The following is a 25,506-nucleotide window of genomic DNA, read 5'->3' on the forward strand; positions in this document are numbered from 1 at the left end:
GACCAGCACTGCCTCTACTGTAGAGAATACTTGGTGGCAGCATTGCAGGGTGGTCTGTGGTGGGGGAGGGGGGGTGAGGACTGCACACCCCCCACCCAGGCTGTGCCGGTTATGCTTGCACCCCTCCTCCCCTGCCATACCACCACATTCTTCTCTTTTCAGTCCACCTTCCTTCTACAGCCAGTGTTAATTTTTGTAAAACAATTGTTTTGGAGCTCCACTTAGAAGCCTGCAATGGTACCCAGTTACTGCAGTTAAAGAACAGTTAACATGATGCACAAAACACTTCAAAATCTGGGTCCCACCTTTTGTTTCTGCATCCTCTCCAGTCACTTCTTCCCGAGCAGCAGCTGCTCCCACCATTTAAGAGTACCTGAAGGCTCTGAGAATGAACCTTGCCTCTCCCACATCTGTGTGCCCTCCAAGTAGGTCCTTCTAGAACACCTTCCCACCTTTTTCATCCAGAAAAGCTTCCCTCACCTTTTCGGGTTGGTTCACATCTCTGAATGATATCTTCCCTGGGCTCCTAGACAGGAGACGATTGTTGGCTTCACTGTGTGTCCGTCGTCCTCCATGCTTAGCTTTCACTGCTTACGCCACTTTTCCTGGGCAGCTCTGGCCCCTCAGCTAGACTGAGAGAGCCGTGGGGCCAAGAAACGTTACCTGACTCACTTTGTGTGCGATTACTCCTGATTCCTTTTGCCCTATCTTTAATGCCTAATGATACAGAGTGAATTCTTGATATATTTTCTTTTTATCAAGTATTTGTCTCTGTCCATTTGGGAGAAAGGGCAAATAGCAACTCTGAGGGACTAACAAAGCTCCTGCACCCTCCTTGTCTTCTAGGGCAAGAGCAGGGCTAAACTGTTTTTGAAAAGACAGAAAACAATTTATCCCAATATTCCAGGACAGAATGTCCAAGAAGCGCCTGAATTCTAGCATTCCCTTCTCTCCAAGGGAATGACCCTTATCAGTTGTGATTTCTTAATGAACACTCTCTTCTCCACCCCCAAGAAAAATACTACTCTATTCCCACCCGCTAGCGTAAAGTTAATTCAGTTCCTTAAGGAGAATGGGGGCACACTGTGAGAATGCTACTCCAGCCTCTAATTTTTTTTGAATATTTACAGTCACAGCTGTAGGAGTAGTTGTAATTATCAACATCATAACCTGTCCGTGCTCTCAAATTATATGCCCCTGGCAGATCAGGGCCTCTGTTGCCTCCTTGTTGTTGTTTTTTAATTGAGATATAATTGAAATAGAACACGGGATTAGTTTCAGGTGTACAACATATTTGATAATTGTGTATATTGCCAAATGATCATCCCAGCAAGTCTAGTTAACATCCATTACCACATAGTTACAAATTTCTTTTTTCTTGGGATGAGAATTTTCAAAATTTACTCTTCTAGCAACTTTCAAAATACAATATAGTATTATTAACTATAGCCGCTGTGTTGTACACGATTTTCAGGACTTATAACTAAAAGTTTGTGCATTTCACTCACCTCCCCGACTCACTGCCTCTGGCAACCACCACTCTGTTCTATGAATTCTTTTTCTAATTCCACCTATAAATGATACAAGGTACTTGCTTTTCTTTAATTTCACTTAGCATAAAGCCCTCAAGTTCCATTCATTTCCTTGGTTAAACGTGCTCCTAGGTATTTTATTCTTCTTGAAGCAATTGTAAAGGACATTGTTTTTCTTAATTTCTTTTCCCGATTATTAGTGTATAGAAACAATACATTTATGTATATTAATTTTGTATCCTGCAGGTTTACTTCATCCATTTATTAGTTTTAATAGTTTTGGGGGGGAGTCTTCAGAGTTTTCTATATATAGTATCATGTCATCTGCAAATAGTGACAGTTTTACTTCTTCCTTACCAATTGGGATGCATTCTATTTCTTTTTCTTGTCTGGTTGATATGGGTAGGACTTCTGGTACCATATTGAATAGTAGTCGTGAGAGTGGGCATCTTGTCTTGTTCCTCATTTTAGAAAAAAGCTTTGAGCTTTTCATTGTTGAGGATGATGTTAGCTGCGGTTTCTGTCATACGTGGCCTTTATTATGTTGAAGTCTGTTCCCATTCTACCCATTTGGTTAGAGAGTTTTTATCATAAATGGACGTTGAATTTTGCCCAATGCTTTTTCTGCATCTATTCAAATGATCATATTGTTTCTATCCTTTATTTTGTTAAAGTGGTACATCATGTTAATGGGTTTGTGGATATTAGAACAACTTTCCTGGATTATAGTGTATGGTCCTTTCAATGTATTATTTAATTTGGTTTAGCCTCCACATGGGTGGGGTTTAGTTTTTTCCTTGCAATTGGTTTCAACTTTCATATTGTTGTGGATATAAAAGATGCTTGATATTATTTCTATGATAAATTTTTTGAGACATGTTTTGTGGCCTAACGTGATCTATCCTGGAGAATGTTCCATGTGTACTTGAAAAGGATGAATAGTCTGCTGTTTTAAATGGAATATTCTGTGTTTATATATTTAGCTGTCTGGTCTTAATGTGTCATTCAAGGCCACTGTTTCCTTACTGATTTTCTGTCTAGATGATCTCTCCATGATGTGTGGTGTTAAAATGCCCTCCTATTATTGTATTGCTATCAGTTTCTGTATGTCTGTTAATATTTGCTTTGTATATATAAGTGCTCTTACGTTGGGTGCCTACATAAAATTGTTTATATTGTGTTGGATTGATCACTTTATTATTATGTAATGCCCTACTTTTTCTCTTGTTGCAGTCTTTGTTTTATTTATCTTTTTAAAAAGTTTTTATTTAAATTCCAGTTAGTCAACACACAATGTAATATTAGCCTCGGTGCACAGTACAGTGAGTCAACCCTTTGTGCTCACAACAGGTGCACTCCTTAATCCCCATCACCTACCCAACCCATGCCTCTACTCACCTCCCCTCTGGTAACCATCACTTTATTCTCTATAGTTGAGTCTGTTTCTTGGTTTGCCCCTCTTTTTCTTTCCCCCTTTGCTGATTTGTTTCTTAAATTTCACATGTGAGTGAAATCATATGGTATTTGTCTTTCTCTGACAGTCTTTGTTTTGAAGTCCACTTTGTCTGATAGAGTATTGCTTTTGTTTGTTTCCATTTGCATGGAATGTCTTTTTCCATCCCTTCATTTTCAGTCTGTATGTGTCTTTAGGTCTGATGAAAGTCTTTTACAGGCAGCATAGATACAGGTCTACATATCTACTTTGCTTGCAGAATTTACTCCCCTTATGTTTATAGTAGTCATTGATAGGTATGTAGTCATTACCAATTTAATTGCTTCGGGTTGGTTTTGTAGTTCTCTGTTCCTTTCTTTGCTTGCTCTCTTCTCTGGTGATTTGATGACTTTCTTTAGTGCTATGTTTGGATTCCTTTCTCTGTATTTGTTGTGTATTTATTATAGGCTTGTGGTTACTATGAGGTCCATATATAACACCCTATGTATCTATAGCAGTCTATTCTAAGTTGGTGGCTCAAGTTTGAACAGATTAAAAAATAATGACATTTTTATTCTTCCACCCCTACTCATATGTATTTGACCTCATGTTTTACATATTTTAATTCTGTGTATCCCTTAGTTATCGTAGATATAGTTGATTTTATTACTTTCGTCTTTTAACTTTTATACTAGCTTCATAAGTGGTTGATCCACTACCTTTACCACATTTTGCCTTTTTTTTTCTTTAAGGAGTGGGAGAGAGAGAGAGGCAGAGGGGGAGAGTGAGGGAGAAGAGAGAGAATCTTAAGCAGGCTCCATGCCCAGTGCAGGGCTTGATCTCACAACCCTGAGATCATGACCTGAGTGGAAAACAAGAGTGAGATGCTTAGGCACCTGGGTGGCTCAGTTGATTAAGCTTCTGCCTTTGGCTAGGGTCGTGGTCCTGGATCCTGGGATCGAGTCCCATGTTGGACTCCCTGATCCATGGGAATCTGCTTCTCCCTCTCCCTCTGCCCCTCCCCCAGTTCGTGTGCTCTCTTTCAAAAAAAATATAAAATCTAAAAGAAAAAAGAGTCAGATGCTTAACCAACTGAACCACCCAGGTGCCCCCCACATTTTGCTTTTAACACTAAGAACTTTTCTTTCATATTTTTTTTTCTTTTATGCTTAAAGAAGTCTCGTTAACATTTCTTGTAAGTCTGGTTTAGTGGGATGAGCTCTTTTAACTTTTGTCTGGGAAGCTCTGTTTTTCATTCAATTTTGAATGATATCCTTACCTGGTAGAGTATTCTTGGTTGTAGATTTTTTCCTTTTAGCACTTTGTAGGCTAGAAGGAAGTCACCTTAGATATTCAGTTTCTACTGAAAAAGCAGCTGATAGCCTTATGGGGGGTCCCCTTGTATTAATTAGTTGCTCTTCTTTTGCTGCTTTATGGTTCTCGTTTCATGTTTAATTTTTGACATTTTCATTATCATATGTCTTGGTATGGATCTCTTTGGGTTCATCTTGTTTGGGAATGTTTGTGCTTCCTAGACCCAGATGTCTGTTTCCTCCTGTAGGTTAGAAAAGTTTTCAGCTATTATTTTTTCAAATAAATTTACTGCCCTTTTCTCATCTTCTGAAACCGCTATAATGCAAGTGTTGTTTTGTTTCATTTTGTCTCAAAGGTTCCTTAAACTACCCTCAACTTTTAAAATTCTTTTTTTCTTTCTGTCCTTCAGCTCAGTGATTTCTATTACCCAGTCTTCCAGATTTCTGAGGTGTGTGCTCTGCATCATGGAATCTGCTGCTGATTCCTTCTAGTGTATTCTTCATTTCAGTTATTGTATTCTTCAGGTCTGATTTTTAATTTTTTAAGAAGATTATTTATTTGAGAGAGAGTGAGAGTGCAAGTGGAGGGAGGAATGATGGGGGAGGGAGAGGGAAAGAATCTCACAATCCTGAGATCGTGACTTGAGCTGAAACCAAGAGTTCGATGCTTAACAAGCTAAGCCATCCAGGCAACCCTGGGTCTGATTTTTAAAAAAAATTCTCTCTCTTTTGAAGTTCTCACTGTGTTCACCCATTCTTCTGAGTTTGGTGAGTATCTTTTTTTTTATTTTAATGTTTTTTTATTATATTATGTTCGTCACCATACAGTACATCCCCGGTTTCTGATGTAAAGTTCGATGATTAATTAGTTGCGTATAACACCCAGTGCGCCATGCGATACGTGCCCTCCTTACTTGGTGAGTATCTCTATGACTACTGTTTTGAACTCTGTTGGGTAGATTGCTTATCTCCATTTCATTTACTTTTTATAAAAGGTTTGTCTTGTGTTTTCATTTGGAACGTATTCCTCTGTCTCCTCATTTTGCCTGACATTATGTGATTGTTTCTCTGTATTAGGTAGATCACCTATATTTCCCAGTGTTGAAGGATTGGCCTTATGTAGAAGGTGTCCTGTAGGGCCCAGAACTGCAACTCCCTTTGGTCACCAGAACCAGGGGTTCCAGTGGTGTCCTCTTTGGGCTGCATGTGCCCTCCTGTTATGGCTGGGTAGCTAAAGGCATGTTGGTGGGTGAAGCTGGCCCCAGTCTGGCTGGCTGTGATGTCTTACTGTAAAAGCTTCAGGATCTGGTGGGCAGAGTGAATGGTAGTAGTAGGGCAAATGGAGAGTGTCAGAAATGGTGTCTGCTAGTGCTGGGCCAGCTAGATAGAAGGAGATTAAGAAAAATGGTACCAGTCTGTGCTTCTGTTCCTGGGGAAAAAACTACCCCTCCAGAACACACTCTAAAATTAGTCAGTAGCTCTCCTTTACATAAAGCCCTGGCACTTTACAAACTGAGGCCTCTGTGCTGAGTCTAGAGTTGGGTTTGTGTATGGGCCCTTTAAGAGCAGAGTTTCTGTTTTCTGAAGGCTTCTGGCTCTCCTGTAGTAAAGCCCCATTGATTTTTCAAAAATTATGGGGCTCATCTTCTTGATGCTGATTCCCAGGATAGGAATGCCTGATGTGAGCCTTGAACCCTTCTCTCCTCAGAGAGGACCTCTGCATTTGTGATATCCATCCCACTTGTGAGCTGTTGTGCTGGAGGAATGTTCCTGACCAGACTGCATCTCTGCCCCTCCTACCCATCTTGATGGGGCTTCATCTTTATACCTTTAGTTGTGGAAGAACTGTTCTGCTACTTTATATGTCATTTCCAGAGAAAGACATATGTTGTTGTAGCTTTGATGCTTCCGGGGGAGGAGATGAGCTCAGGATTTTCCTGCTCCACCATTGTGAACTCAACCTACCTTCATTTTCATTTACTCAGAAGTGGATTTGCTGGATTGGACGAATAGTTCTATTTTTAATTTTTTGAGGACCCTCCACACTATTTTCCAATAGTGGCTGCATCAGTTTGCATTCCCACGAAAGGTGCACAAGCGTTCTCTTTTCTCTACATCGTTGCTGGTATTTTTGTATTTTTTGATGATTGTCATTCCAACCAGTATGAGATGATTTCAATATGGTTTTGATTTGCTGGATGCTTTGATGTGGTTCTGGATGGTTAGTGATGGTGAGCACCTTTTTGTGTACCTGCTGACCGTCTGTCTTCTCTGGAAGAATGTTTATTCAGATCCTCTGCTCATATTTTAAATGGATTATTTGCTGTTGAGTTGTAGCAGTTCTTTATATATTTTGGATATCAGCCCTTTATCAGATATATGATTTGCAAATATTTTCTTCCATTCTGTAGGTTGCTTTTCCATTTTGTTGATGGTTTCCTTTGCTGGGCAGAAGCTCTTCAGTTTGGTGTAATCCCACTTGATTATTTATACTTTTAGTAACAAATCCAAAAAATCATGTCCAAGACCATTACCAAGCTGCTTATCGTCTATGTTCTTTAATCCATTTTGAGTTAATTTTTCTGTATGATGGAAGAGAGTGGTCCAGTTTTATTTTATTATATATATATATAATATATATATATAGTCAGTTTCCCTAAAACCATTTATTGAAGAAAATGTCCCTTCGCATTTGTATATTCTTGGTTCATTATAAACTATTTGATCATATAAACGCGGGTTTATTTCTGGGCTATTATGTTCCATTAATTTATGTGTCTGATTTATGCCAATACTATACTATTCGGATTACTATAGTTTTGTAATATAGTTTGAAATCTGGAAGCATAATGCCTCCAGCTTTTTTCTTTCTTTCTTCGGGTTGTTTTAGTTGTTTGGGGCATTTTGTGGTTCCATACCTATTTTAGGATTGACCTATTTCTGTGAATAATGCCATTGATATTTTGATAAAATTTGGAATTTTGATTGCATTGAATCTGTAGATTGCCTTGGGTTGTACAGACATTTTAACAATATTCTTCAAAAGCACAGAATATATTTCCATTTATTGGTGTACTTTTCAATTTCTTTAATCAATTTCCTAATTGCTCTGGCTAGAATTTCCATTATGTTGTATAAAAGTGGCAAGAGTGGGCATACTTGTTTTGTTCTTGATCTTAGAGTCAAAACTTTCAGCTGTTGACCACCGAGTGTGAATTAGCTATGGGCTTGTCATGGTATGGTCTTTATTATGTTCCGGTGCAGTCCCAATATGCCCACTTTGTTGGGAGTTTATCATCAGTGGATGTTGAATTTTGTCAAATGTTTTTTCTGCATCTATTGAGACAGTAAGATTTTTTAACCTTTTTTAAAAAATGTATTATATCACATTGATTTGCAGATGTTGAACCATCCCTGCAACCTGGAATACATACCATTTGGTCATGGTGTATGATCTTCTTACTATCTAAAAGAGCTTTCCTATAAAACCTTTCATAAGCTGAAATGGAGTAACATGGAGTATTTCATGCCTTCCAAAAGATTGTTTAAGCCACTTTGCTTTTATGAAAGACGTATATTACTATGTTAACAGCATTTTTCATAAAATAAGTGCTAATGTAGGTCTTCTGTAAAAGTGAAGTGGTGTAACATGAACTTTTGGAAAGCAGGGGCTACCTGTAATGTATTGTTGAATTTGGCTTACTAATATTTTGTTGAGGATTTTTGCCTCTATGCTCATCAGCGATATTAGCCCATAATTTTCTTCTTTTATGGTGTTCTTGTCAGGCATTGGTATCAGAGTAATGCTAGCCTCATAAAATTAGTCTAGAAGTATTCTTTCTTCCTCTGCTTTTGGAAGAGTTTGCCATTAATTTTTTTTTTTTAATGTTTGGTAGAGTTCATTATTGAAACTATGTGATTCTGGAATTTTGTTTCTTGGGAGATTTTTGATTACTGATTTAATATTTTCACTAAAAGTCAGTCTGTTCAGATTTTCTACTTCTGTATGATTCAGTCTTGGTAGGTTGTATGTTTCTAAAAATTCAAACTTGTGTTCTAGGTGTCCACCTTGTTGATTTATAATTGTTCCTAGTAGTCTGTTAGGAGCCTTTGCATGTCTTTGGTATCAGTTGTAACAGCTCCTTTTTCATTTCTGAATGTATTTATTTGAGTCTTTTTTTTTTTTTTATTGGTGAGTCTACCTGAAAGTTTTATCTATTTTATCTTTTCAAAGAACCAGCTCTTAGTTTCATTGATGTTTTCTATTGTCTTTTTAGTCTCTATTTCATTTATTTCTGCACTAGTTTTTGTTCTTTGACCAACTTTGAACTTTGTTCTTCTTTTTCTAGTTCCCTTGAGGCATAAAGCTAGGATCTTTGTTTCTTAATACAGGCATTTATTGCTATGAACTTCCTTCTTAGAACTGTTTTCTGCATCCCATAAGTAAGTTTTGGTATGTTGTATTTCCATTTGTCTCAAGGTAATTTAAAATTTTTCTTTTTTGACCCATTGGTTGTTCAGTAGCATGCTGTTTAATCTCCACATACTTGTTAATTTTCCAGTTTTCTTGTAACTGATTGCTACCCAGAACATCAGGTCAGAACAGATGTGTGATATGATTTCAATATTCTTATATTTATATTAAGACTTATTTTGTACCCTAGAATATTCTGGAGAATGTGCCATGTGTGCTTGAGTAGTATGTATGTCCTGTTGTTTTTGGATGGGATGTTCTGTATGTCTCCTAAGGCCATCTTGGCTAACATATCACTTAAGATCAGTGTTTTCTTATTGTTTTTCTGTCTAAATGATCTAGCTATTGATGAAAGTGAGGGATTGAAGTCCCCTACTATTGTCGTATTGCTTCTTATGTCTCCCTTTATGTACATTAATATTTACTCTTTATATATAGATGCTCTTATGTTGGATACATAAATATAAATGGTATATCCTCTTGCTGGATTGAATCTGTTATCATTATGTAATAACCTTCTTTATCTCTGATTACAAATCTTTTTCTTAATGCTTATTTTATCTGATATAAGTGTAGCTACCTAGCTTTTTTTTTTTTGGTATTCAATTTGCATGAAGTATCTTTTCCCCTCCCTTTGCTTTCAGTTTGTGTATATCCTTATATCTGAAGTGAGTCTCTTGTAGGCGGATGGGTATTAGTTGGTCACTCAATGTCTTTTTGATTAAAGAATTTAGTCCGTTTACATTTAAAATAATTATTGATAAATATGTACTGATTGCTCTTTTGTGAATTATTTTCTGGCTGTCTTAAAAATTCCTTGCCTCCTTTTCTTAATCTCTTCCTTTGTGATTTGATGGTTTCTGTAGTAGTATGCTTAGATTTCTTTCTGTTTAACTTCTGCGTATTTACTATAGGTTTTGTTGTGTGGTTCCCAAGAGGCTTATAGAAGTAACTAACTTATTGATAACATTCTATTTTAAATTGATAAGTCTAAATGCATTTAAAGCTCAATATTTTTACCCCACCATTTTGTTTTTGATATCATCATTTACATTGTTCTATCTTATGTATTCTCTAACAAATTATTTTCATTATAGTTACTTTTACTACTTTTAACCTTCATAACAGCTTTATAAGTGATTAACTTACCAACTTTACATCATTAGATTATTTTGAATTTTCTTATATATCTACCTTTAGCCATGAAACATAAGTTTTGTGGCTAAAGGTAGTATTATAATTAGCATTCTTTTGTTTCAGCACATAGAAGTCCTTTAACATTTCTTGTAAAGCCAGTCTAGTGATCAACTCCTTTAGATTTTGCTTGTCTGGAAAATGATCTCTCCTTCAATTGTGAAGGACATCTTTGCTGGGTACTCTTCCTTGGCAGGTTTTTTCCTTCCAGCCCCTTGAATATATTATGCCACTTTCTTCTGGCCTGCAAAGTTTCTATCTTGTGGTGGGGGGGGGGGGAGGGTTTCCTATAATTTGTCTTGTGGGTCTCTTAGAGTCATCTTACTGGGGATTCTCTGGGCTTCCTGGACCTGGATGTCTCTTTCCTTCCTTGGGTTAGGGAAGTTTTCAGCCATTATTTCAATTACGTTTTATGTCCTCTTTCTCTCCCTTCTCCTTCTGGGACCACTTGATATTTTCCCATATATCCCTTAAGTGGTCTTCACTCTTCACTCTTTTTCATCCTTTTTAAAAATTTTTTTCTGGTCTCAGTGCATGAGTTTTACTGACCCATCTTTAAGGTCATTGATCCCCTCTATTGTACTTTTCAGTTGAATTATTGTATTTATTTCTCCAGCTCGCTCTGTTTGTTCTTTTTGGTACTTTTAAATATTTCTTGAGTTTAGTGAGCATCTTTATAACCACTATTTTGACCCTTTATCAGGTAAATCACTTATCTCCATTTCATTAAGGACTTTTTCTGATGTTATATTATTTCTCAGTTTGTGATTGCCTTATGGGTCTTGTGAATGCAAGTTCCTGTGCCTTTCAAAGCTGGATGCTTTGTCTCTCAAGTGCATGTCTTAAAAGTTAGGGTGCCCGATGTGCAGTTCAAACCCTTTGCTCCTCAGGGAGAAGCTCAGGGTTTGAGTTCCTTTCTGATTGCAGGTCACTGAGCCAGAGTTGAATTTATAGTGAGATTTCATCTGAGCTTTTCCTACCTGCTCCCCCCACCCATATGTCCAATATGTAGGAGTTGCTCAGCTAGTATTTTCCCCCTTAAGGAAACTGTTCCATATGTAGCTATAGGTTCAGGATCCTTCTATATGCTCATCTTGAACTAGAACCACCCTTCTGTCCCCTTTTCTATGAAATACAGGTAGTGGCAATGTTTAATTCAATTAAAGAATACAGTAATTGCATGAAAATTGAAGAATAAATGGGATGACATGTTAAATGTTCAGCATAGCACCTGGCTCATGCAGGTACTCAATGTGCTATTGTGATTGTTCTTATATTATTTTCGTCATAGTAAGGTGTTTCGTGATTATGTGTTGGTTTGCTATTCTGTTGTTATGGACTTATTTCAAGGACTTATGCAATACACATATACAACCTACACCAATCAGAGTCAATGTCCACTTCAGTTGAATTCCTTGAAATTATTTTCTATCATCTTTAATTTTAGATTGTCTTAAGTTTGCTTTTTATTATTGCTTCTTTTATGGTTCTCTTTTTGCCTGCTGCTCATTCTGTTGATGGTAAGAATTCAAATTTTGAAAAGGTGACTATTCACTTGCTTAATTGTCACATAAACCATTTTAAAAAGTGGAGTTACTAATAAATCCTGCACAGTTTCCTCGATCCAGCCACTCATTAGGATTTTTCAGTAGAACATTATGATACAACAACTACAAATGTCCAGCTACTATGTGAAATGAAGATAGCAACTTGTCATCTCTTTACAAAATCACACACCTAATTATATTTTTCAAGTATAAATAAGTAAAAATAGCTATATTTATAAAGTGTTTTCTTGTTCTCTTAGTTACTGTCTGCAAATCCAAGTGGCAAAAGTCTTACCAGAGACTCTGTGCAGAAACCTGTAGAACCTTTCATCATGCTACAATTTAAAAAAATAAAGTTTTTCAAAGACAGGTACAGCTGTCAGATATAAATAGCTTCTTGAAGATATATCACATCTGTCCAAAAATGAAAGTCATTTTTCATGCCCAGCATTTTTGAACTTTCTGAATTTTTCTGTAAAATTGTTTTATTCTTATGCTGTGAAAGGCAGACACACAAAACCAGTGATGGGGAAAAATAATGATCACAGTTTCTATATAATTACCATATGCTTTTCATTCAGGTAGCACGGGTGCTCCACATGCTGCTTTTTAGGGGTTCTATTTAACTTTTCTGACTTCTGAGCCAATGCACAAAATGGGACCGGGTTGTTCAAAGTAGGAGAGCAAATGCTGATGAAGCCTGCTGCAGGAAATAGGAAGGGAGCACTTGCCACTAATTCTCTTTTAACTCCATTTATGCTCCAAACCCCTCTCGACCCCTTCCTTGAATCATGGATGCAGATGGCCAGGTTGCTATTTTACTCTCTGGCATTAGTAATCTTTTGTGAACTGCATTAAGCAGAGCATTCAATGACATCCATTATTCCTTCTGTGTCACAGCTGACGCTAGGACAACCGCCATGCCAGCAGTAAACATTTGCCTAGTTATCACACATTCACTCATTCAACAAATAAATGACAAAACAGTTAAAATGTGCCGTCACTAACCTTGATATTGGACATAAAGTGGAGTACTTTCCCGCAAGGAATTTAAGGTCTAACGAAGGACACAAATCACAAGGTGCCCGTGGCCTAATAGGGTTCACTCTTTGTTCCTCTCTTTTCTTCTTCTCCTCACTCTTCAAAATGGAAAACTGTTGCATAATAACACATGTAAGTTATGTTATGTGATTAATGTTCTCCTGATAGAAATGGGACTGGCCTGTAGTTATTCCCGTTTAAAGAACGACCGTCTGTCAGTGGGAACGTAGATTGGTTCAGTCATAAGGCAAAACAGTATGGCGGTTACTCAAAAAGAGAACTACTGTATGAGACAGCAATTCTACTTCTAGGTATATATTTGAAGGAAGTAAAATTACGATCTTGAAAAGATATCTGCACGCCATGTGTACTGCAGCGATATGCGCAACAGCCGAGACATAGAAAACTCTAAGCCTCCATCAACAAATGAATGGGTCAAGAGAATGTGTCATATGTATATAAAATGGCATCTTTTCAGCCATAAAAAACCCCACAAAAAGTCCTGTCACTTGCAACAACATTGATGGACTTTGAGAGTGTCGGAAATAAATCAGAGAAAGACAGCTACTGTATGATTTTACTAACAGGTGGAATTTAGAAGAGATGAAATCCGCGTGACAGAGTACAGTGGTGCTCCAGGGGCCAGAGGAGTGGGGAAATGTTGGTCAGAGGGTGAGAACTTCTGGTTGTAAGGTGAATAAGGTCCAGGGTGTACAGGCATACCTAGTTTTATTGTGCTTTGCTTTGCTGCACTTTACAGATCCTATGTGTTTTATGAAAAGGTTTGTGGCAACCCTCTGTTGAGCAAGTCTAATGGTGCCATTTTCCCAACAACATTTGCTCCCTTCATGTCTCTGGGTCACATATTGGTAATTCTCGTAATATTTCAAGTCTTTTCATCATCATTATATTTGCTATGGCGATCTTTGATGTTACTATGGTAACTGTTTTGGGGGACCAGAAACTGTGCCCATATTAAGACAGTGAACTTCAATGTTGTCTGTGTTCTGACTGCTGCCCATCTCTCCCCCTTCTCCTATTCCCTGAGACACAACGGTATTAAAGTTAGAGGCCATTGTAGAGTTGTTAGTTGGCCTAAGTGTTCAAGTGAGAGTCACACATCTCTCTGTTTAAATCAAAAGCTAGAAATAATTAAGCTTAGTGAGGAAGATATGTTGAAAGCCAAGATGGGCTGAAAGCTAGGCCTCTTGAAGGAAATTAAAAGTGCTACTCAAGGGACCACACAGTGATAAGAAAGTGAAAGTCTTATTGCTGACATGGAGAAAAGTTTTAGTGGTTTGGATAGGACATCAAACCAGCCCCCAAATTCCCCATAAGCCTGATCAGGAGCAAGGCCTTCACTCACTTCAATTCCGTGAAGGCTAAGAGAGGTGAGGAAGCTGTAAAGGAAATGCTTGAAGCTAGCAGAGGTTGGGACATGAGATTTATGGCAAACTCCATTGTTGTCTTAAGAAATTGCCACTTCACCCCTCAGCCACCACCACCCTGAAGGCAAGACCCTCCACCAGCAAAAAGATGAAGACCAGCTGAAAGCTGAGATGACGCTTAACATTTTTTTGGTAAAGATGTACATTGTGTTTTTTAGACATGATGCTATTGCACTTTAAACATTAAGTTTCATATGCACTGAGAAACCAAAAACTTCATTTCAGTAGCCTTGTTGAGATACTCACTTTATAGTAGTAGTCTGGAACCGAACCTGCAGTGTCTCCAAGGTGTGCCTGCTGTGTGTACAGTGGTCAGAACTACTGTATTATATGGTTGAAAGTTACCAAAATAATATTTACACATCTATCACGCCACATAATTAACGTGTGTGTAGTGAGAATATTTAGGATATAATATTTTGGCATCATTTTGCAGCATATACATGAATCAAGTCATCATGATATACAACCTTAAACTTACACAGTGTTATATGTTAATTATATATCAATACAGCTGGGGGAAAATATGCCGAGGTCCTCTCTCACCTGGCCAAGAATAGGAACCATTGGGCGCATGAGTACCCCCATGAGACCACAAGGAGCCATAGCAGGTAGAGAGGCCAGAGTGGTGGAAAAGAAGAGAAGCATTACAAAAGGATTTTTGGACTGCCATATCTGACTGACCCTCTAAAGAATGAAGCTATGCAAAAGGCAAATGACTGGCACCACATCCCAGAATGTGTGCTTGTCTGTGATATTCAGGGAGTACGACTGTGCTATGTTTTACCTGCAGGCTCTTTCAGACATTGCAGAACACAATGCATTTCTCCAGTTTTTTCATTGAGGTAAAAACGCGTAACCACCTGAGCTTACAGTGCAGTAAACTATGTGGCAATCATAGTGAAATGAGATTAAGAATCATTAGGGCACATATGATAGTTACCAGAAGTTAAGGCCTAGTGCACAATATTAGATTTGGTTTTTTTAGTCCATCACTGGGTTTTCCATTGTAAACATAGACATGTAACTTTTTTCAAGAAAAACAATTCAGAGCTGAGTATTTCAGTGCTGGTATTTTGATTCTTTGGTAGTCAGGGACTCCAGTGCTTACAATCTTTATGCTTTCTTTCCAGAGTTACTCCAAGTTTAAGGCCACCTCATGTTCCAAGATAGCTGCTAGAGAGCCAGCCCTTAAACACAAGACCAGAGGAAGGTAAGTAGGAGATTAAAGGGGCAAATCTCCCAGCTAAGCCAGCTTTTTGAATAGCCAGATAATGTCCCATACTACTCTTTCCCTAATATTAACCAGAACTTACTTAAAAGGTCACATCTCACTGCCTTGCAGGCTGGTAAATGTGGGCTTTCAGCTGGCCAGATTGCTACTTAAAATAAAACTGGAATTCTGATAACCAAGGAAAAGGGGGAGACTGTATTAGGTAAACACCGAGAAGTCTAGACTCCACAACCTATGGAAAACTGTATATGTATTAAGAGTAGAAGGTACCTATCATCCGTTTCACTGTGTGAATGTGAGGGCGATGTTCACTGGAGTATGCTGTATCTGTACAATTCTGGAAAATTCTGGGTGTTAGGAAAAGGGGGGTATTTTTCCCCCTTCCTCTCTGCTGCACATGCAAGTGTGTTTAGATGCTCCTTGTCCTCAGCAGAGTTTTCTCACAAATTGTTAATTTTGTTTTAAAGGAACAAGAATCATACAACTCTGTGGACTGTATGGGTTTTTCTGCTTCAACCTTAATTACAGTCCTTTTCAATGCTGTCAGTCCACCCAGGTGTTGCTATTCAGCCTCCTAGATTCTTATGAGAATGGAGGTAAGGATTGTGCTATTTTGAGATCCCTTTTTTTTCCTGTCCATTTATTCTCAAGTAATTAGCTCATTCATTAAACATCTATTGAGAACCCATTCTATCTGGCCTTCTAAGAAATACCAAGATGAAAAATAGATCTTTCCCATCAATGTCCTTCTCATCAAGTTGGCAGGGATGTTAAGTGAGCATGTTGTTGAGCACGTTTTCCTAAGTGCTAAAGAGAGGAGAGGGACTGGGGGAGAGAGGGGGCAAAGGAGGAGCGACCAGGCATGTCTGGAGGAGGGAGAGAAGCCTTCAGAGTAGAGGTGTTGCTGGATGTGGGGGCACTTTCTAGACTGTCTTCCATGCAGAGCACAGCACCTGAAAGGGCAGGGATAAATGAGACCGACAGATGTGACGGTAGGAGACGGTGCAAATAAGGATCTTCTCACTTCTCAGAGAACGCAGAGGTCAAGAAGCATAACCATCGTCCCGCATCTCTGTCCACCTTTATTTCCTACCCTGGTATCTCAACTTCTACAACCCATACAATTGTTGACTCTCCCGTCCCCATTTCCTTTGCAGTCCATCTCCTCTTTTCATCCCACTGGGGTGGTTATGCAAGGCTCTTCGCTGCCTCTAGCCTTTGCCCCCAGCCCACCTCTCCTGCTCTCTTGTGTCTATCCTCTACCCAGCCAAAGGAGTACTTATCTGATTATATAAAACAAACACTTCCGGAGATCCCATGGCTCCAAGGAAAAGTTCAAATTCCTTAGCACACTACAGATGGTTCTTGATACCTCTGTCCACCTTCCAGCCCCTGTGTTGCCAGGGACACAGATTAACTCCATGAAATACTGGCCACGGTCTCACAGCACAGACACTGTGCCAGGGAGGTATTCGTGCACTGGCTGGAACCCACCCCTTTGAACACACCAGAATGCAAGGGGCAGCTGGGGCTTGGCGGGAAGAGAAAGTCAGTTTTGCTGAGCAGTGAGCAATCTGCCCTAGAGATGATGCTTTATCAGCTTTGTCCTTTTACTTTTTATCCTATAAATTTTCTTTGTTCCTTTTTCGTAATTGTAATTGTTTTATGAAAATACTAATTTAGCAATATTAAATTCTAATTTCTGGATTTTTTTAATTTGAATTTTTAAAAATTTATTTCCATTGGGGTCATTTAAACTTAATGTTCATTTTAGTGCTAGTATCTTGTGCTACTCATTTTCCTTCAATAATTTCTGTTTATTAGGTACTGTAAGCAATTACATAGATCAGTCAAACACCTTTCTAAGGTAGGTGCTGTTAACAGATGAGGGAACGGAGCCACAGAGTGTTAAGTTACTTGCTCAAGATCACAGAGGTAGTTCATTAGTTTTGAATCCAGACGTTCTGAGCTGCGAATCTTAGGGTAGACGATTTTTCAAATGTCTAGTACATTTTGGATATCTGTTCCTGGTTAAAAATAAGCATTAAGTTGATTAATTAAGGTAGCCTGCGGAGGTTTCTTCTGCTTTTGTGTAGTGAGGTCCAACCACAATGATAATTTTTTAATGTGCTCTACTCTGACATTTCTCCTTTTCCATTCTCCATGAAGCTTTCTCAGACTTCATGGAGAAAGAGAAGCCCTCTGAGGGAAGCCGCTGCACAATGCTATGGAATATACTAACCAATCGCAGAATTCAGAAATAAGAAAATCCTTAGAAGTTATCAGTATGTTAAAAAATCAGCTCAGGTTATGACTGCAGGGTTGTGAGATGGAGCTCTGCACCGGGCATGGAGCTTGCTTAAGATTCTCTCTCTCCCTCCCTCAAAAAAAAAAAAAGTTGTCAATATGTGGCTTCATTTTATGGTGGACAATAAATATGTGCACAAATTTAATGAAGCTACTGGTGATTATTGTCTGAGTCACCTATTTGATGGTAAAGTTATAAACCGTGTATTTCTATAGTCCTAAGCTAGCAAAATGAGTTTACATCCAATTATAAGTATTTCTATAGCCCTAAACTACTGTGATGATTTTAGATCTGTGAAAGACTCTGAAAATAAATTCCGCATCCTTGTCTACGCTTGGTGAGATGCTGAGACAGGTTTTCTCTCTGGCACGCTAGAAAATACTCAGCTCATTTTTTAAGGACAATTTTAGCCCTCCTGTCCTTTACAGCAAATAAGAAAAATAGTAGTTAATTATTGTATAATCATTCGAATAAGCACAATCTGGACAGGAATCTGTTCAACTGCGTCCTCGTTTTCTGGCACACAGCTGACACTCCAACATGCCTGCAGGTTCCGCCTCACCTTTTCCATGTACAGGTGGGTGGCAGTACCAGCCGGGCGAGGCTCCGAGGCCTCACAAGACTGCCAGGCTGGCTGTGGTTTGGTCACTCGTGCTTCTGGCTCTGCTTTTAATCAGCAGCACTGAACACTGGCCCCGGGTCCTCGCCAGGGAGTAGGCCTTTGAACGGTTTGCTGCTCACCTTTATTGAAAGCTCTTGACAGAAATATTGAAGGACGAGTGTTTAAAGGGCCTGTGGTCAATGCATTCCTCACTGCGACCCTTTCATGGATTGAAGCTCTGAAGTCTTTCCCTAGGAAAATACGCTTAAAGAAACACACAGAAGATGGTGTCTATGATACAACTCTCTGAAGCACATACTGACCCTAGAGAGTCCAGCCCACGAGGACAAATGGACCTCAGTTTTGTCAGTTCTAATAAATTGGTAGTGACGGCCAAGAGCACTTGTTTCAAAAATCTCAGCCCATTTGGGCCTTAGCAGAAAAGAGTTGGACGACCTAGTTGTGCACACGCACTGTGTGGGGGAGGAAAGCACTGGACCCAGTAATGAGCTATGTTTGTGACAACGAAGGGGCACTGTCGGCAGGCTGCAGATGTCCACAGGCCGTCCCATTTCTCCAGCAAACTGCTTCCACTGAGCTGGATTTGGGCATTATGCCCTCCTTTTGTATTCAGGGGGGAAAACCCCCCCAAAGTAAAGTTTCCCCATAAGATCTGCTTAAAAGTATGAGTGACATAATAGACAGTTCCTTTTTGCTTCAGCTTTTAGGAATATCAGCCCAATGTCAATCGTCTTCCATAGGCCTAAATTCAGCCGACAATAATACCAATTTTTATAGATATCTCTACTGCTAGGTCTATCTGTCTCTCTCCATGGATCTATCCTTGTAGGCCACTTCAAATCATTGGAGGAACAAAGCAGGATATTGAAAAATAATATGAAAAACAAACAGCTCTCCTCTTTTAGCTTCAGATCAATTTTACAGCATTAAGATGAAATAAACACATGCGATTAACAGATTATTATATCCAAGTAACTAGTATACTTGTTGTCTCCTGTTCCCTCCAGTATAACTAAAAAACTTCTTTTTCTTAGAGACAGACTCTAGTGAGAGGCCCTGACAGTTTTTTCTTTTATTGTAATGCAAGTGCCTGACTTTAATTGCCAAGGCATCAAAGATGGCAATCTCCAATTAACACATGGTCGGCCATAGAGATAGAGCCAGGCCACCCCACACCACTGAACCTCCTTTGTTTAGAGACCTTGATTTCAAGAACTGACCCTGTGGGCCACTTGCCTTTTCTCTTCCCATGCTTTGTAAAATCCATCACTAAAGAGTGAACCCATGAAACACTAGGCCCCCACTCTCCACCCCAGTAAAAGCAGAACCTCTGGCCTATGCATGCTTTCACTCCATCTGTGACCTCACTGCGTGGCCCCCAGGTGTGCTGTGTCATCTCCAAGTCTTGTAAGTAATAAACCTCTGTTTTCTCAAAGTTTCCTGATGATTGTTGCTAAAGGTCTTGCGATCATAAGAACCACCAGAGCCAGTGCAACTACGAGACTAGTTACTGATAAGCTGAGATTAGGACAAAATAATTGAGGTAGGTAGTCAGCAGGATTGCACGGCTGCTCTTGCAATTAGCTGAGGGGAATGCCCTTTACCTATAATATGCTTACCAGCCGCTTAACTCAGGGTAACCCCGTGTTTGCTGGGGGTCTGAGGCACTGCTGTGTGTGCTCACGTATTGCCCGCTGTAATGTGCTGCCTGCAGAGCCCAACCCAGAGTCACGAGACAGTCATGAGCAGTCTCCCCAGAGCAGCATGATCAAGGTCATAGTGACTGACATGAGAAAGGGTCTACCACGCCAAGGCCAAGGGGAGCTATGAAGGCAGATTGGGTCGCAAGCACATTATTGCAATAAGAAACCAATGACACCACCAGAGGCCATGGTTTCTGGGTCACCACTCCACTCATTGCTGTCACTCTTCATCCCTTGATCCAAGAGAACTTTAGGGGTCCACTTGCTGGTGTCGCGTGTTAGAAAAATTGATGGAAAGTGTAAAGGCCCTGGACATCTGGTGCCGCACCACCTGAGGGTCCTGAGGGGGTTCAGCAGCTGCACAGCAGATGCAAACCCCCTGGAGGGAGGGGCGGTGCTTGCTGGGTGTTATTCAATGCCAGGTGCACCAGCATGCTAAGACTCTGGTGTTACGCTCTAGAGGCCTAGGGGCTTTCTCACGCTAGTGGAGGCAGAGGCAGAGCCCAGTCCCAGAGGGGTCTCCTGGGACCCTGGAAAGAAAAGCAGCTCTCTGTGAAGAGGCCTCCCGGTGATGTCATCCAAAATTTTCCAGTAACAACACCCAAGATTAAGGTAACCAGTAAAAAAGTCAAGAAATAGAAACTGAAATTAAACTATACCCTATAAAATTCAACCCTTTCTTAAAGATTGCATACAACAGGAAGGAGAGAGGGGAACTAATTGGCTCTTGTCCGGTTTCTTTTTTGATTGAAAGGGCTCTGGGTTTGTATTCATAGCTGCCAAAATGGTCAACTGGTAGGTATCTCCAAAGACTCTGAAATCTCTAACTGTCTTAAAGATCCATCCAGGCAGATGGGCATTTCCTTCCATCACAGTGATCATGGCTACGGCTCACCGTGAGGGGGAAATATTAAGATGAGACTCATCTCCTGCTGTGCGAAATTGGCAGAATCCAGCGGTTTATGGTTTCCATGACCATAGTGGCCCCAATGACCACATCATCATTTCCAGCCCCAAAGAGGCCCCCTTTGACCCTGAGTCCGGAGAGTTATTCTTTACAGGGCACTCCCCCTAATTACACGACAACAATGCTACATTTTAATTGGGGCTGCCAAAACCATCCAAAAGGCACTAAAACTCCTAGGAGAAAACCTGCACTTTTTCTCTGCCCCTTGAAGATAAGTCTTACTCTGTCTTTGAAATGTAAACACCCAGGAGGTCTCTAAAACAACGCCCACACTGGCCTAAGAGGGAGAGAGGAGGGAAGGGAAGGAAAGAAAGGAAATGAAACAGAGGCCTTCTAAAAATACAAGCTGCAAAAAAAGGGCTCTTTTGCCTAGAGTCTAGATCACAGCCTCCTTAAGATTACTTCCAGGAACAAATACAAATTGTTAAAGTCTTCTCTACAAATAAGAAAGGTATTAGCCACCTGGGCAGGTAAGCTTAACTTACTCCAACCGTTTTCTTATAAACTAGTGAGCTTACCCATCTCATGGCTAAAAATTAAAAAACAAAAAACAAAACCCCCTATAAGGTCTCCGGATGCGTCTGCCTGTGTGTTCATGCGTTGTAGACGTGTGCTGTGTTCCTACCTCTGAATGATATTGCCAAAATTAACTAGTAAAAGAGCTCTGTTTAATTGGATTTAAGAAAACTAAGTGGTTCTATACATTTAGTATTCATAAAAATTCTCAAAAAAATTAAAACAAGCCAAATGAATTTCAGATTCATGTGACCTGTGGGAAAACGTTCGGTACTAAAGCTAATGTTAGGTTGCTGGTTTGATTAAAACAGACATGTCTTCAAAATTATCAGCATTAAATAGAAGGCAGATAAATAACTATCAGGGTTTGCTAGTTGAATTCAAGTTATCTCTGCTGCAAAATGTGTCAGCAAAAATTAGAATAATGGTAGACTTTGTTTAATGTCTCAAAGTTTTTTGTGGGTAATTTGAACATAATTGTGAAGAACAAGTAAGATAAAAAGTTTTTGAGTAAACTTTTAAAGTAGTTTCCCCAAATCTTTTTGGTAATCTGAAACCTTAAAGTTTTGGTAAGTTAAAATGATGAGTCACCGAATATCTAGAACATTTCCAAATAAGAAAGAATCATGAACATTAGGGGCACTTGGGTGGCTCAGCTGTTAAGCGTCTGCCTTCAGCTCAGGTCATGATCCCAGGGCCCTGGGATCAAATCCCGCATCAGGCTCCTTGCTTGGCAGGAAGCCTGCTTCTCCGTCTCACACTCCCCTTGCTTGTGTTCCCTCTCTTGCTGTCTCTGTCAAATAAATAAAATCATTTTTTTTTTTAAAAAAAGGAAGAATGAACATTAATTACTGCATATAGGTTTATCTACTTTTGGCGTCTCCGTTACAGAGAAACTAAAGATAAAATTTGGGTCTGTTAGTAAACATGTTTTATGCTTTATTGAAAGAGTGTGAGTTCTAGAAGTATGTGCTTTTTGAGAGTACAAAGTATTTGAGAGTACAAAGTATTTCTTGGCTTGCCGATTCACAGAACACTAATGTAAAAGTTCGCAATTCTGTATTTCTTAGTCAAGCTTCCTAAGAATTAAGAATTCTCTTTAATATATGTGGTTAAAACCAAAAATCATAAGGGAAACTTCTCTGTATGCAAGCAGAGTAAGGTATGTGCTTTTGGTAAAAGACGGTATGAGGAATGGAAATGCATTTTTGTTGAGGGAAAGGTAATATTGTTTTAAACTGAGGCTGGAAAAAAGGGAACACATAAGACAAAATATGAACGTAAAAAAGAAAGCAGTTGAGGGTTTACGGAAAAGGAATCTTGGGGAAGGAATTTTATGTGTGGTCAGGACTGGCTAAGAGTGGAATAGATTTGATTAAATTAGTTTTGATATTGAAAGTACATAGGTGCAAATTTAAAATTAGTTTTTTTTCTTTGTTAAAAGGATAAAGTATTCTTGAACTGTTTGTCTGTTCTTGATAAGAGATTGTAAAGGGTTTTTTAAAATCTTTTTTATCTGCCTAAAAACACGGATTCTGTGATGCTATGTTTTATCAAAATAATTTCCTGTGTTTGATCGGGTCTTTGATTACTAAAATAACCCCAGTCTTCTTGATAGTGAAAGACCTGAGTTTAGCTTAGAACTACGTAAGCTTCTTTATTTGCCTGTAGACGTCTTCGTCACTTTGGTTAAACAGATAACTAAGTATTGTTTCATAGTGACCTATGATTCTATTTGACTAAGTGTTTTAAAACCTTTGTGGTATTTTGACAAACTTCCCCAAATTCTAAATGAACTTTTTTTGATCTGGGGGTCAGGAGGACTTTGGGATATTCCAGAGGGTTCCTGGAACATTCCCAAAGACTTGTTAAACCAATTAAGCTTATTTGGTATGTACGTTAAATTACATGGGAAATATGATCAAACAGGTGATACCGAACTGTTAGATTATTTATCTGGATATAGGTTATTAAAATGTTCTAGGAGCTCGATGAAACTCCTAGCAACCCAATATGTCCTTGTATGTTACCACTTGTAATTAGTTATCTTAAAACAATCCAATTTAAAAATGGGCAGAAGACATGAACAGACATTTAACCAAAGAAGATATATAGCTGGCCAACAGACACATGAAAGGATGCTCAACATCACTCATCAGGGAAATACAAATCAAAACTACACTGGGATATCGCCTCACACCTGTCTGGCTAAAATGAACAATGTAAGAAAGAAATAACAGGTGTTGGTGAGCATGTGGAGAAAAGGGAAACCTGTTGCTCTGTTAGAAAACCTTATGGGGGCTCCTCCAAAAGTTAAAAATGGAACTACCCTATCATCCAGCAATTGTACTACCCGGTATTTACCCAAAGGATACCAAAATGCAGATCCGAAGGGGCACAAGCACCCCAATGTTTATAGCGGCATTATCAATAATAACCAAATCATGGAAACAGTCGAAATGTCCAATGATGGATGAATGGATGAAGAAGTGGTGTGGTGTGTGTATCCATCCACAATAGAAAATTATTCAGCCCTAAAAAACCCCCAAATCTTGACATTTGTAATGACAGGAAACTCAGGATATGTTGGAGCTAAAGCGTGTAAGTGCTAAGTAAAATAAGAGAAAGACAAATACCGTGTGATTTCATTCTTATGTGGAATTCAAGGAACAGAGCAAATGAACAAAGGCCAAAAAAAAAGAGTTAAACCAAGAAATAGACTCTTAACCATATAGAACGAACTGATGGTTACCAGAGTGGAGGTGGGTGCTGGGGATTAAGGAGTGCACTTGTGATGAGCACCAGGTCATGCAGGGAAGCGCTGAATCACTCTATGGTACACCTGAAACTAACATAACACTGTGTGTTAATTGGAATTTAAACAAAAACTTGAAATGTCATATATGACAGAAATAACCAGATTTCCTTTTATCAATTACATTGTAATGGACTCTGTTCTTTTTTTTTTTTTTAAGATTTTATTTATTTATTTGACAGAGAGAGAGACAGCCAGCGAGAGAGGGAACATAAGCAGGGGGAGTGGGAGAGGAAGAAGCAGGCTCATAGCAGAGGAGCCTGATGTGCGGCTCGATCCCAGAACTCCGGGATCACACCCTGAGCCGAAGGCAGACGCTTAACCGCTGTGCCACCCAGGCGCCCCTCTGTTCTGACTTTTAACCCTGCCATTTTTGTCTTTTATCATCTATAGTTCTTTTACTCAGATGCTTTTACAGAAGAGTTCCTGCAAAAATGTTTCATCTTTAAGGAGATTCATGAAAAAGACCCTAGTATACAGGTTTCTGATAACTTTAGGATCATAAAACTGAACTGGGAAAAAATTTCCAAAACTAATGGAAAAAGTGAATTCAAGCAGAACAAGAATCAATTACATGTGACCAAATAAATGCAGGAGGAAGATAATTTTTATGCCTTTTTGTTTGCCAGATAGAGGGAAAATAGGCTAATTCTCATAGTAATTTGGTAAATTTCCAAGCAGAATTAAAACATTTATCTTTTTCTCCTACCTGATGACTCCAGAATTCAGAAACTTAGTATTCTTATTTTTATGGCAGTATATTTAAGTCCAATAAGAATCTGTTGTCCTTTAAACAGGAGAGAATTGGAAAGATTGGTTCCATCACCAAGGCTTTGACAGGAAAGTCCTATTTGACAGAGACATACATAGACTCAGGTATAACCGTACAATTGCAGGAAACTAAGGTTGAATTGCTAGAAGCCAGTCTAGCCCCTTGGAAATATTGGCCTGACAGCTTGCTTACAGGGTTTCCCTCAGCCTTACCCATTAAGTAAAGAAGGTTACTTCCTGGCAGGTGCAGGAAACTCAGGATATGTTGGGGACCTCAAACAGAGAGGAATTAACCCAAGTCTATAGGTATTGCAGGCAAATCTAATACAAGTTCAATCTGAGATTCCTTATGAAAAGTTCCAGCAAAGCAGATGATAAATTCTGGGTGGTCAACTGCTATTCTTGCTGCACTAATGTAAATAATTAGGTCAAGTTAATTGAAACTAGACTATTTACACACAAATTAGTTTTATGGTGGTTGACAGAAATAGGCATTAACTGTAGAGAGAAAAAATTGCATTTCAGGAGAAACTAATGCACACATGTGGATATTAGATTCCAGGGCTCTTAACTGTCTGAGGTTTTGTTT

The 25,506-nt window shown here is 39.1% G+C and overlaps 1 protein-coding gene and 1 long non-coding RNA gene across 2 annotated transcripts in view; one reads left to right on the plus strand and one right to left on the minus strand.

The window, feature by feature from the left end:
• Positions 1 to 25,506, minus strand: part of DLGAP1 (DLG associated protein 1) — an 843,835-nt gene that overhangs the window by 418,800 nt on the left and 399,529 nt on the right. The window contains exon 4 of the mRNA XM_026496025.3: positions 24,084 to 24,179. The gene's annotated coding sequence lies outside the window, so the exon portion shown is untranslated. The remainder of the gene's footprint in view (positions 1 to 24,083; positions 24,180 to 25,506) is intronic.
• Positions 8,502 to 25,506, plus strand: part of LOC123000861 (uncharacterized) — a 31,966-nt gene continuing 14,961 nt past the window's right edge. The window contains exon 1 of the long non-coding RNA XR_008959751.1: positions 8,502 to 15,194. This is a non-coding gene — a long non-coding RNA (uncharacterized LOC123000861). The remainder of the gene's footprint in view (positions 15,195 to 25,506) is intronic.

The sequence above is a fragment of the Ursus arctos genome, unplaced genomic scaffold (assembly GCF_023065955.2).
Source record: "Ursus arctos isolate Adak ecotype North America unplaced genomic scaffold, UrsArc2.0 scaffold_17, whole genome shotgun sequence".
Lineage (NCBI taxonomy): Eukaryota > Metazoa > Chordata > Mammalia > Carnivora > Ursidae > Ursus > Ursus arctos.